At 34.4% G+C, this 13,331-nt stretch overlaps 1 protein-coding gene across 2 annotated transcripts in view; it reads right to left on the reverse strand.

Moving 5' to 3' along the window:
- SGCZ (sarcoglycan zeta) overlaps positions 1 to 13,331 on the reverse strand; it is a 427,058-nt gene that overhangs the window by 328,812 nt on the left and 84,915 nt on the right. The gene's annotated exons all lie outside the window — the stretch shown is intronic.

A 13,331-nucleotide genomic window follows, 5' to 3' on the forward strand; every position in this document is an offset into this window, starting at 1 on the left:
TGTATGGAACCAGAAAAGACCCCAAATAGCAGAAGAATGTTGAAAAAGAAAACCAAAGTTAGTGGCATCACAATTCTGGATTTCAAACTCTATTAACAAAGCTGTAATCATTAAGAAAGTAGGGTACTGGCACAACAACAGACATATAGATCAATGGAACAGAAGAGAGAGCCCAGAAATGGACCCTCAAATCTATGGTCAACTAATCTTCGACAAAGCAGGAAAGAATATCCAATGGAAAAAATTAGCTTCTTCAACAAATGGTGTTGGGAAAATTGGACAGCCACATGCAGAAGAATGAAACTGGAACATTTCCTTTCACCGCACACAAAAATCGACTCAGAATGGATGAAATACCTAAATGTGAGACAGGAGTCCATCAAAATCCTAAAGGAAAACACAGGCAGCAACCTCTTCGACCTTAGCTGCAGCAACTTCTTCCTAGACATATCGCCAAAGGCAAGGGAAGCAAGGGCAAAAATGAACTATTGGGACTTCATCAAGATAAAAAGCTTTTGCACAGCAAAAGAACAGTCAACAAAACTAAAAGACAACCAACAGAATGGGAGAATATATTTGTAAATGACATATCAGATAAAGAGCTAGTATCCAAAATCTATAAGAACTTATCAAACTCAACACCCAAGGAACAAATAATCCAATCAAGAAATGGGCAGAAGACATGAACAGACATTTCTGCAAAGACGACATCCAAATGACCAATAGATGGATGAAAAAGTGCTCAACATCACTCAGCATCAGGGAAATGAAAATCAAAACCACAATCAGGTATCAACTCACACCAGTCAAAATGAATTAACTTTTAAAAACTGGCCTAGGGCACCTGGGTGGCTCAGTTGGTTAAGCATCTGCCTTCAGCTCAGGTCATGATGCTAGGGTACTGGGATTGAGCCCCATATAGGGCTCCCTGCTCAGTGGAAAGTCTGCTTCTTCCTCTCCCTTCTTGCACCCCCTTCCCCATTCATGTTTGCTTGCAGGCTCTCTCTCTTTCTTTCTCTTGCTCTCACTCTCCTTCTATCACAAATAAACAAACAAACAAATAAATAAATAAATCTTAAAAAAAAAAACTGGCCTACATCTCACACCTTATACAAAAACAAACACAAAATGGATCATGAACTTAAATGTAAAATGCAGAACAACAGAAGTTTAGATAAAGTCATAGGAATCTTCATAACATGAGACTAGAATATGAGTTCTCAAATTTGACAGCAAACATAATCCATAAAGGAAAATTAATAAATTGGACTTCACCATAATTAAAAACTTTCATTTTGTGAAAGATTCTGTTAAGAGGATAAAAAGACACCCAGGGAAATATTTGTAGAAATATTCATGTGCCATATATCCAACAAAGGACTAAGTGTGTAGCATATATAAAGAACTCTTAAACTCACCAGCATAGAAACAATCTAATTAGAAAATAAACAAAACACATGAACAGACATTTCTCTGGAGAGGATATACAAATAGTGAATGTTGAACAAAGGAGAGATGATCAACATCATTAGCCATGATGCAAATTAAAACCACAATAAGATATCACTTCACACCTATTTAGAAAAGCTACAGACAACGAACACCAAATGCTGGTGGGAATGAGGAAGAAATAGATCACTTACACATTATAAATGGGAATGTAAAACGGTCAAGCCGCTCTGGAAAAAAGTTTGTATTTCAACATGCGATTATCATACAACCCAGCATTTGCACTCTTAAGTGTTTATCCCAGAGAAATAAAAGCTTACCTTCCCGTACGAATCTGTATCTTAATGTTTATAACAGCTTTATTCACAACAGCGAAAAGTAGAAACAACTCAGATCTCTTTCAATGGATAACTGGTTAAACAAACCATGATATATCCATACCACTTAATACTACTCATCAATAAAAAAAGAGCCCACTATTGATACATAAAATAACTTGGATAAACCATCAGAGAATTATGCTGAGTCAAAAAAAAAAAAAGCCAATCCCAAAGGTTACTTACCATATGATTTCCTTTATATGCTTGAAGTGATAAAATTGTTGAAATGAAGAAAAGATCAAGGGTTAATAGGGGTATAGAAATATGCACAGTTATAAAAGTGCAACACAATGATCCTTGTCTTGATGGAAATATTCAGCAACATGATTGTATCAATGTCAATATCCTAGTGAGATATTTATAAAATTGAAAGATGCTACAATTGGAGGGGACTGGATAGAGGATACAGGAATTATTTCTTTTAACTGCCTGAGAATCTATAGTTATCTCAAAATAAAAGTTTGTTTTTAAAAAGTCCTTACCAAAACATCAGCACTTATTTCATCTTACTGAGTCTTCATGATTTTAATTTTACAATGTTTACCTCAACAAAATTCCAATCTAATTCATCATTTGTCATAGAATTTTCAGTTTTTAAATGTATATATACCAATTAAAGTTTGATTTAAGATAAGATGCATAGAATTTAATTGCACATATTATTGAAGTTTTACAAAATTTATTCTTATGTAACTACCACTCTAATCAAGATATTTCTCTCATTCTCAAAATTTCTTTATGTCATTTAATATATATATAAAACAAAATATGAATTTCCCCTTTTTTGGTATACCTTAGATTTACTGCACTTAACTCCTAAATCTAGATATGATTGAGACTGATCAATTCATCTTAAGTATCAACTAGGTCCTATGATGGATACATGAAACTTTGAAAGTTTAAGTAACCCAGTAAGTGAAAGATACTGTCGGGAACCAGTCCATAGATTTATCTTAATCTCTTTCATATATTTTAGCATGTCTACTACTTGCATTGATGTTTGGATTCGGATTTATTTTTCTAATGCAATTTATATATTAAGAAATTACATGTTTATCATTTCTGTGAGATTTCTATGCAATCAATAAAGACAGGAATGTTTATTTTCTAATTATTTTTTCATAAATTTAAGTTCTTCTGGGATGTAAACTTTGATATAAATATAAAAATAATAGTATTATACCATTGAAAATGATTAGTCGTATCTATTCTTATATGGCAAACACTAATATTTATTCTTCATCATGTGGTAAATACTCTTCCCAGTTACAATAATGATGGTATTACCTAGTTAAGCTATAAACTCTACTTATATTCCTTTACCCTAATTTGAGACACAGTTCAAGTAAATCAGGTGAAACAAACATAATGTATAGTTTAGAAATATTCCAATCTCAACTTGGATAGTAAATTACAAAACAGGAATTATTCTAACAATAGTATATAGCTTTTGATATCCAGACATAATATCTCTAAAAATTGTTTCTGAACCAATAGAATACAATTAGTACAGTTTCCACATATGTAGTTTTATTAATTATATGAGCATTCTAAATTATTAGTGGTGGTGATAAACTTTAATACAATATTCAGGAAGTATGTTTTCTTTTTTTTTTTTAAAGATTTTATTTATTTATTTGAGAGAGAGAGAATGAGAGACAGAGAGCACGAGAGGGAAGAGGGTCAGAGGGAGAAGCAGACCCCCTGCCGAGCAGGGAGCCCGATGCGGGACTCCATCCCGGGACTCCAGGATCATGACCTGAGCCGAAGTCAGTCGCTTAACCAACTGAGCCACCCAGGCGCCCAGGAAGTATGTTTTCTATAACAATGATAAGTTAACTTAGAAATGCAGTTTACCATTCTATAAAATGCTTTATAGAATGTTCACTTTATATATGAATCTGTTATTAATGTATAAGAATTTAAGGAATCCTTTATATAAGATTTCCATTAGATATAATATGAGGTAAAGGAAAGCTCCATTTTTTCATTTGCATTGTGCTGACTCAGGCAGCATTCTTTTTTTCCTAGAGATTTTATTTATTTAACAGAGAGAGAGAGAGTGCACACAAGTGCACGAGCAGACGGAGAAGCAGGCTCTCTGAGGATGCAGGGCTCGATCCCAGCACCCTGGGATCACAACCGGAGTGGAAGGCAGATGCTTAACCGACTGAGCTCCCCTAAGCTCCCCTGACTCAGGCAGCATTTGATTCAGCCTACACCTTATTATAAAATGAGGGATCAGACCATATTTTTTTTTTGAAAACCAACACAAATATGGACCATTATACTATTCTTTTCCCCAAAGCATAAAGAGAACGATATTTTAAAATTAACAAGATCAAAGCAATTCAGTCTTCATATGCATTACCCCAAGTGAACTATAATTTAATGTTAGTTTCAAAGTAGTTTGTACCAAAAGATTAAGAAATTTTCATGTAAAAGCTTTAGATCTTTGAAAGTAATGGAATTAAAGATAAAAACAGAAAAGATACATAATACATTGCAGCAATCTTTCAAGAAACATTCCACATTTTCCAGGAAATACAAGAAGCTTATAAGAAGTGAATTCTCTTTAGGATATTAGAATATTAATCTTACACAATAGGCCAAATAGGTCATGAAGGACTCTAGACCCGTGCTCACTCAGCCCAGGATCATGAAGCAACAACTGAGGCTAAGATATTTAAGTGACTTATTTCAGTTCAACAGCTAACAGTTGCAGAATCAATTAGTCAAATTAAGATTCCCTGTTTCTAAAATAACTAGGCTTTCCATGATGCTTCATGAATATTTGTTTGGAGTTTATATGATCAAAAATACAAATAATGAGTCATTTTGGGTAAAATGGGTAAAAAGGAAATTTAATATTTCAAACATCTAATTAAGTCCCAGATATAGTAATTTATTGAAATATAAAGTTAATTATTTGAGAGAAAAATAACCTAATAATAATGAAATAAGTTGATTTTTCTAACTACACCATGGAAAAGCAATCAACATTACAACTCATGGGATGTGCTTTTAAACTTTCCATAACCTAAACATATTCATGCATTCATTTTCTCACACACATGACCCACAATGAAAGATGTTACAACATCCAAAAGGATTAATTAAAGGAGGACAATCTTTGGTAGTGTACCAACAAGAAAAAAAACTAGTTGGTCGAGTTAAAAACTCCATCAGGCTTTACCTTGGCAGTGTTTTGAAGTGTATGTAATCAAAGACTTTGCACTATTTCATAATCATTGACAGCCATCTCTTTGGGAATCATAATTGACAAGGCCCATCATGTAAGGCCATGTTAGCAAAAATTAATCATTTTACATAAATAGAAAATGCTCTTGTACATATTTGCACCATTTCAAGATCCAAAGCACCTACATGTTCATAGAAGTAAATTTTCTTTTTGATGTTAGAATAGTTGCAAATGGGTGGGAAAAAATTGTAAAAAGGGGGAACCTACAAATAACAATAATTTACATTCCAAATTAAAGTTAAAATCTCTCTGGAACTAGTAGCAGTTACAACAGTAGACAAGAGATGGACTATAGATGCTAAGAAGATGTCAATAAGGAAAGCACAAGACTCCAGATGCTCTTGTTACTAAAAAACAGATTAAGGGTCCACCATCTGCAGTATTCTGCTGCCAAGTACATCTTGTATATGGCCACTGGTACTGGTTAAAATGAGGAGCCATATTAAGAAAGCATCAAAAAGGACCACATGGAGACACTTTTCTGATACCAAGAGGCCAGTTTAACTACAATTATCTTACAAGGTGCCAATGTCCTCTGGAGTAAAACTGTCACACTGGATCTCATGCATCAGTTAGTAGATTCAAGCCACCTTTTAATTACTGTATAATCTACCTAAAAAGCCTAAACCATGAGTCCTGGCTTTGTAAAACAGAGTAGAAATATAATAAACAGGACAGTGATATTATATTTGTCCATGGGAATTGTTGGGTCTAATAAAAGTAAGAAAGACCAAAATAAATTTGGAAAAATCTAACTCCATGATTATATCCAGGCACATAGGCTATTTATATGAATGAGGTAGTAATGATAACAACAATAACAACAACAGTAATTAAAATTTTCACAGCTCATAGGTGTTATTAGAAATTTTTCTTAGGTATCTTTGATGGTGAGAGACATGGTGTCACATATGCTTATCATCTTTCTTATGATCTTTCTTTTTTTTTTTAAAGATTTTATTTATTTATTTGAGAGAGAGAATGAGATAGAGAGAGCATGAGAGGGGGGAGGGTCAGAGGGAGAAGCAGACTCCCCGCTGAGCAGGGAGCCCGATGCGGGACTCGATCCCGGGACTCCAGGATCATGACCTGAGCCGAAGGCAGTCGCTTAACCAACTGAGCCACCCAGGTGCCCCTCTTATGATCTTTCTGAATGCTGCCTTGTTCATCCACTGCCACTCTTGGCCACTGCTTTTCCACCATGCCCTGAATTGGCCTCTTAGGATTTTGGTCTCCCCCAACCTTGGATATGACTCCATGATCTCACTTGATGAAGTGGCAGATACTACAGTATCCTCTAGTGTTCTATCACCATCCTACCAGTCTGCTCAGCCTTCATCTCTTCCCTATACTACTGTATACCCATTTGATATGTAAGCTGACAGAGCTGAACCCCATACTTATTGATGAGAATATCCCTTCCCGCTTAGTGTACACCAGAACAAAAAGGTTTATCTGAGTATAAACATTAATGACAATGACCACTTGCATTTTATTTAAGGGTGATTTTATTTGCCATGCAAACGCACTTGCATTATATCCCAGACTAACAGATACAAGTGAGTGGACATATTCCTTGATGCCTCTTCAGCTTATCAGAGTGCAAAATAAGTCCTGTCAGCAGCTCCATGCTGCCCAAACAGAGCAGGAGACTTCTAGGGAAGACTGCTGTATAAAGAATCTTACTGACTATTCTATTAAACAACATTCAAGGATCTGCTTAAGCAAGTCCACATTAGACTACAGAAAGGAGCTTCTTTGTTCTTTTGCTACTACATGTTGAGTTAATTCTTGGTTGCTATCACGTTCCCCTTCACTGCTCTTTCTATAACTACTTCTACTTCTGATAATCTAATACTTCTATCATATGACATGAAGAACATATTTTCATATTAGAAAGATTTTATCATTCATTTGATGTCATTTCTAGATAAGGATAAAATAACTTACAGGTGCTTTTATCAAAATATCAGCTTCTGAAGGAGGGGAGACAAAAAACCACTCATATTAAGCCATGAGGTTTACAGATTTAGGACAATATCACCCTCAATTATAGACATTTTGTTATGGGTTAAATTGTATCCTCTAAAAAAGATGTTGAGGTTCTAAATTCCAATACCTTATCTGGACCTTACTTGGAAATAGGGGCTTTGCAGATGATCAAGTCAAGATAAGGTCATTATAGTTGTCCCAAATCAATATGACTGGTATCTTTATAAAAGGGGAAATTTGGAACAAAGGCAGGTGTGTATAGAGGGAAGAGAGAACATCATTACAAGGAACTCTAGAAGCTTGGAATAACATGGAACAGACTCTATCCCACAGGCCTCAGAAGGAAACAATCCTTCAGAAGGAGGAGGACAAGGAGAGGAAGAGGGGAGGGATGGGGAGAAAACAATCCTGCTGATATCATGATTTCAGACTGGTAGCCTCCAAAATTGTGAGACAATGAATTTCTCTTGGTTAAGCTATGTTCTTCATGATACATTCTTACAACAGTCCCAGTAAAATCAAATTCTATTTGCTTGCTACATTCCATCCTTCCATACATAGCCACAGATGAGAACCCTTCTCTGAAAGTGTTCATCCTAAGAAGCTTTTGTTAAATATGTCTTTATTAAAATATTTTAAGAGTTTGCAACATCAATTAACATATAAAATATAAACTAATAATCTTTAATATCTTTCATAATTTAGTGTTACAATGGCAGAATATTCTGGCATTTGTGAAATCTGTAGAACAAAATTATGCCAGATTTTTATTCAGTACTGTTCCCAGGAATGGGGGTTTCATTCAAGATGATATTTCTTGAATATGTTATTTATACAGATATGTTCCTAGAACAGACAATAAACCATTAAGTAGCCAACATCTAAGATTCCCTTTGCTTTATTTTAGAACATTAATAGACTTTTTGTAAGTTGCTATTTCATTGACAGCTAAAAATATATCCATAAAAATATCATATGACATGTAGAAAAAATGATTTCAGGAATAATCTCCTGACTAGACTCCCAGAAAGACTCCCAGATACTAAATTAAAAGCTGATATTATTCTTAGTGTGTTGGACTCTTTTGAGTTTGGGCAGTAAGGTAAACTCCCCAGGACTCAGTTCCTCCTGCAGAGACTCAGAAAATAATTTTTATATGTATTTAACAGTAAAGATCAGAATCTGTACCTGTAATGAAATACTACTGAATTCACCCTGAAATCCTTGCCCCCATCAGAGTAAAGAGAGCAAAAAGTTTATAATATTATATACAAAAGTGAACAATGTAATGTGGACAATGTAATGTTGGTAACATCACATATTATATAATGGTGTATATAGAACTAATATATTGTAACATAATGCAATGTAATATATTAGCCCAGGACTCTTTTGGAGTAAAAAGAAAAAAAAAACTGAAAATGTGAAAAATGAAACTACATATTTAACATGAGCAACAATGAAGCAGAAAGGACACAATAATCTGGCAATCACTGGGGACAAAGGTTCCATTGCAAGTGCACAGTAAGGTCATGGTTATATGATAAAGCCAAGATGCACAGAGCCTGAATCCCCCAGTAAGGATCTTTACTAACAACCTAAAGCTCTGTCAGTGAGAATGGTTCAGTTCACAAGCAATCATCATGATCATCCCTACAAAGGCATTCACAGTGATTCCTGAGCATGCAAGTATGTGGGCTATGCTCGTTTAATTTCAATCTCCACGAGGGAATTAAAAAAAATAAAAAGAAATGTAGAAATAGGATTTACAGTTAGCAAAACCTAACACAAAGAGTCAGAAGGGTAATGAGCAGTATTGAATTAACTGAAAGCATCGTAGAAAATGTCTGTGTTGAAATACAGTCGCCTGCCTTATCAAGAGTGTCCCAGTATCATTGGTAGTAATTTGAAAGCAGCTCTAATTTTAGTTAAATGTATCATCAGGAAATCACAACCTCCAGTAATCACTGCTACTTTATAGAATCAGAACAGTTTTTTCATATGTGAGGAAGTGTGCCAGTCAGTAGAACCATACCACAGTGACCACTTAGATTTTAATTTAACCTATTTTAAGATTCTCAGAAAGTTTAAACCTCTCATTTCTGTCATTACAATGGATTTCTGTGCCTTTGCTACAGGGCAAAATCATTTGGAGGAGAGCTCTGAAGTGCACACTAAGGACAGAATTACCTGGGCTCCAGCTCTATTTTTCCTGATACGTGTATTCTTTTCAAGGATACTACAAAAGTGGTATTTCAAATCCCTCTAGCAGCATCCACTGGAATCATTTGGGGCAGGCAGAATATGGTAGTTTTATGAATATTCATAGCAGCACATGGCCCATTATGATTCAGTGTGCTGTGCAAAATACAGCTGCTTTGCTCCAAGCCCACCAGGAGAGCAGAGGGTACTTGTTTTAAGTGGTCTCCAAGGTCAAAAACTAGTTAGCAATTTCATAGTTAGGAAATTACCCATCTCGTTATACATGTTAAAAGCAGAGTATCTTTTAAAGCATTCAGGGATCTATAAACCGGCTTCTCTCTTTGCTACTAAAAGTGAACTATTTGAAGACTAATGAAAACAAAAACAGAATCTGTAGGAAATTTAGCTCCCTTCATGTCTTTATTGTTTCTGTCCTATGTTTATTTTTGGTGAATATGTATATGAAGACAGGTTCGTGATTTTAGACTAGAAAAGATACAATCTGTTAGGAATCTATTGTTAACAGTGAAATTCAATCATGTGTCAGAGTTACAGTGTGACCTAGTAGAAATATCATTAAACTAAGAAACAGTTTTCTTTATACTGTATGTTTTTGCTTATATTTGAGAAAGTTACTCTTTTCCTTTCACTATGAGATTTAAAAAAGTACCCATAGCTAAATTTTTAAGACACAGAATCAACAGAATGAGGAACCACAAAATGGGAGGAAATGTTTGTAAAAGACATATCTGATAAAGGACTGTTATCCAAGATATATAAATAATCTTAAACAAACAACCTAATTTTAAAAGAATGGGAGAAAGTTCTGAACAGACACCTCATCAAAGGAAATATACAGATGACAAATAAGCACATAAAAAGAAATTAAAATCATATGTCATTAGGGAATTGCAAAAATAAACAACAACGAGATACTATCACATGCCTATCTATTAGAAGGATCAAAATCCAAAACACTGACAACATGAAATGCTGGAGAGGATATGGAACAGCAAGAACTACCATTCCTTGCTGGTAGAAATGCAAAATGGTACAGCCCCTTTGGAAAACAGTTTGGCAGTGTCTTACAAAACTAAACATATTCTTACCATACAATCCAGCAATCGTACTCCTTGATATTTACCCAAATGAAATGAAAACGTACATCCACACAAAAACCTGCTCATGGTTGTTTATAGAAGCTTTATTCATAATTGCCAAAACTTGGAAGCAACCAGGATGTCCTTCAGTAGGTGAATGGATAAATAAACTGTCGTACATCCAGACAAGGAATATATTCAGATTTTTTTTAAGGAGCTATAAAGCCATGAAAAGACATGGAAGAAACTTTTACTAAGTGAAATAAGCCAAGCTAAAAAAGCTATAAGCGGTATGATTCCAACTGTATGACATTCTGGTAAAGGCAAAACTATGGAGACAGTAAAAAAAAAAAAAAAAGGTTGCCATGCATTGAGGGCAGAGAGGATGAATAGGTGATTCACAGAGGATTTTTAGGGTAGTGAAACTATTCTGCATGATACTACAATGGTAGATAGACGTCACACTATAGACACATAATGTACACTACAGACTTTGGGTGATAATAGTTGAGTCAATGTAGGTTCATCTACAGTAGCAAATGTATAACGTTAGTATGGATGTCATTAGTGGGGTGTGGGAGCACAGGGAAGATGGGAACTCTCCATACTTCCTGCCCAATTTTTCTATGAACCTAAAACTGCTCTAAAAATTAAATGTTATTAGAAGAGAAAAGGAAACAGGAAGCATGAAACTACCTGTATACCTGAATATTTATACTTTATAAGTGGTTTTTCAAAGGGTTTGTAAAAATGAAACCATACAAGTACTAGGAGAAATAAATGAGAGGATTCTTCACTGAATTTGTAAGAAAAATCTTCCTAAGAACAATTCAAATAAAGATGCAATAAAAGATTGATATATCTGACAACATAATTTTTGAAATGCACGCCTGAAAGCACTGTAAGCAAAATCAAAAAGCAACTGAAAAACAGGGGAAAAATGTGTGTAACATATACCATGGTTGAAGGACTAAAATCCCCATTATATATGGAATTCCTAAAAATTAAGGAACAGAGTAATAAATCCTAGATAGAAAAAATGGCCAAAATATATTAACAGACAATTCATAAATAATATTTTATCCTCAAACAGGTAAGAAGTTCTAATCCAATCAGAATTAGGAAATATAATTTAAAACAACACTAAAATACCATTTCTCTTCTACCAGATAGGCAAAAATGAAAAGTGTGGTGTTAGTGAGTCTCAGGGAATAGACTGTCTTATATATTGCTGATGGAAAGAATCATTAGCCTAAAAGTTTTGGAAGGAAATTTGTCAATACCTATTAAAACATATATACACGATTTTGCTTTCTGACCAGGAATTCCACTTCTAGGAATCTACCCTAAAGGCATACCTCCAACAACATGAATATTATATATGGAAGATTATTTGTGTATTGTTTGTAATTGAACAATTTTGAAAACAACCTAAATCTCCATATTTAGGAGAGTGGTTGAATAAATTATGGCACATCCATACAATGGAGGGCTCAGTACTGTAAACAAGAATGATAAATTCTGTGTATTAATCTGGAGTGATTTATAGGACATACTATTAAGTGAAAAAAGCAAAATGTGCAAGTTTTTATAGTATGGCACTTTTCATGTAAGAAAGAAGAGAATCACATATTTTCTAATTCCATTTTTATGAAGTGTCCAAATTAGTCAAATTTATAAAGATATGAGGTAGATTACTAGTTGTCTACAACTAGGGTGGAAAGGGTGAGGTGTAATGGCTATTGGGTACAAGAGGATATTTTAGAGTGATGAAAATGTTCTAATGTAAGATAATGAGGATGACTGCACGTCTCTATAAATGCACTAAAATCCACTGAATTGTACAATTTGCAGAGGTAAGCTTCATGACATATAATTATGTACCAATGAAGCCATTCAATTTTTTAAAATGAAAGAAAAGAATCTAAGAGAATATACATATGTTTCATCATTTGTGCCAAAGAAATACAGGGAGGATAAAAATTAGCTATGGGGGAAGGGTTCATGAGAAAGGTCTAGAAATTGGGAATAGGAACACAACAGGAGGAAAGAGAAAGTAATCATACTTTTCTGAACACATGTTTGTATAATTTTGATTTTTAGAACTATGGGGTTGGTTCATATACCCAAAAAGTGAATAAATAATTAAAATCAACCATGATGTATGGGCAACACAAAATTAAATAAAAACAATAATAAATTAATCTAACTGTATTACAGAAGAAAAACATAACCACACTGAAAAATTGGGGGGGAAAAGAAACTAGCTTAACTAACTCCAGAGAGCACCATTATGACTGGGTATTTTTGTTAAAGACAAAATATAACTTTACATAAATATTATAATTTGTAATAAATTTGATTCTCACAAGATTATGATTAGGCAATTCTGAAATCACTTTATTTGCATAGTAGGATTAAACCAATAAGTAAATATATTGTACATAATGAGAGATAGATATTTCACTACTGAAGAAAGAAGTTACAAATACAGTGAAGCATAGGAGAAACCCAACACTGCTGGACTGGAGTCAGAAATATCACTAAGAATTCTTGTTTTTTAATATATGGATACATAGATATACAGAGAAACAAATATAATTGAGTAACTATATATTCATACCCATACATAAATTTCCTAGCTCTGTTCTCTGAGAGGGCTTGGAACAATGCTATCCCAGTAGCAATGAGCACTCTTAATACACAGATCTTAGTTTCTTTTTTTTTAAGATCTTATTTATTTATTTGACAGAGAGAGACAGTGAGAGAGGGAACACAAGCAGGAGCAGTGGGAGAGGGAGAAGCAGGCCTCCCACTGAGCAGGGAGCCCGATGTGGGGCTCGATCCCAGGACCCTGGGATCATGACCCGAGCTGAAGGCAGCCGCTTAACTGACTGAGCCATCCAGGCGCCCCCAGATCTTAGTTTCTAAATACTATTCTGCAAT

The sequence above is a fragment of the Mirounga leonina genome, unplaced genomic scaffold (genome assembly GCF_011800145.1).
Source record: "Mirounga leonina isolate KUSES-001 unplaced genomic scaffold, KU_Mleo_1.0 Mir_128, whole genome shotgun sequence".
NCBI lineage: Eukaryota > Metazoa > Chordata > Mammalia > Carnivora > Phocidae > Mirounga > Mirounga leonina.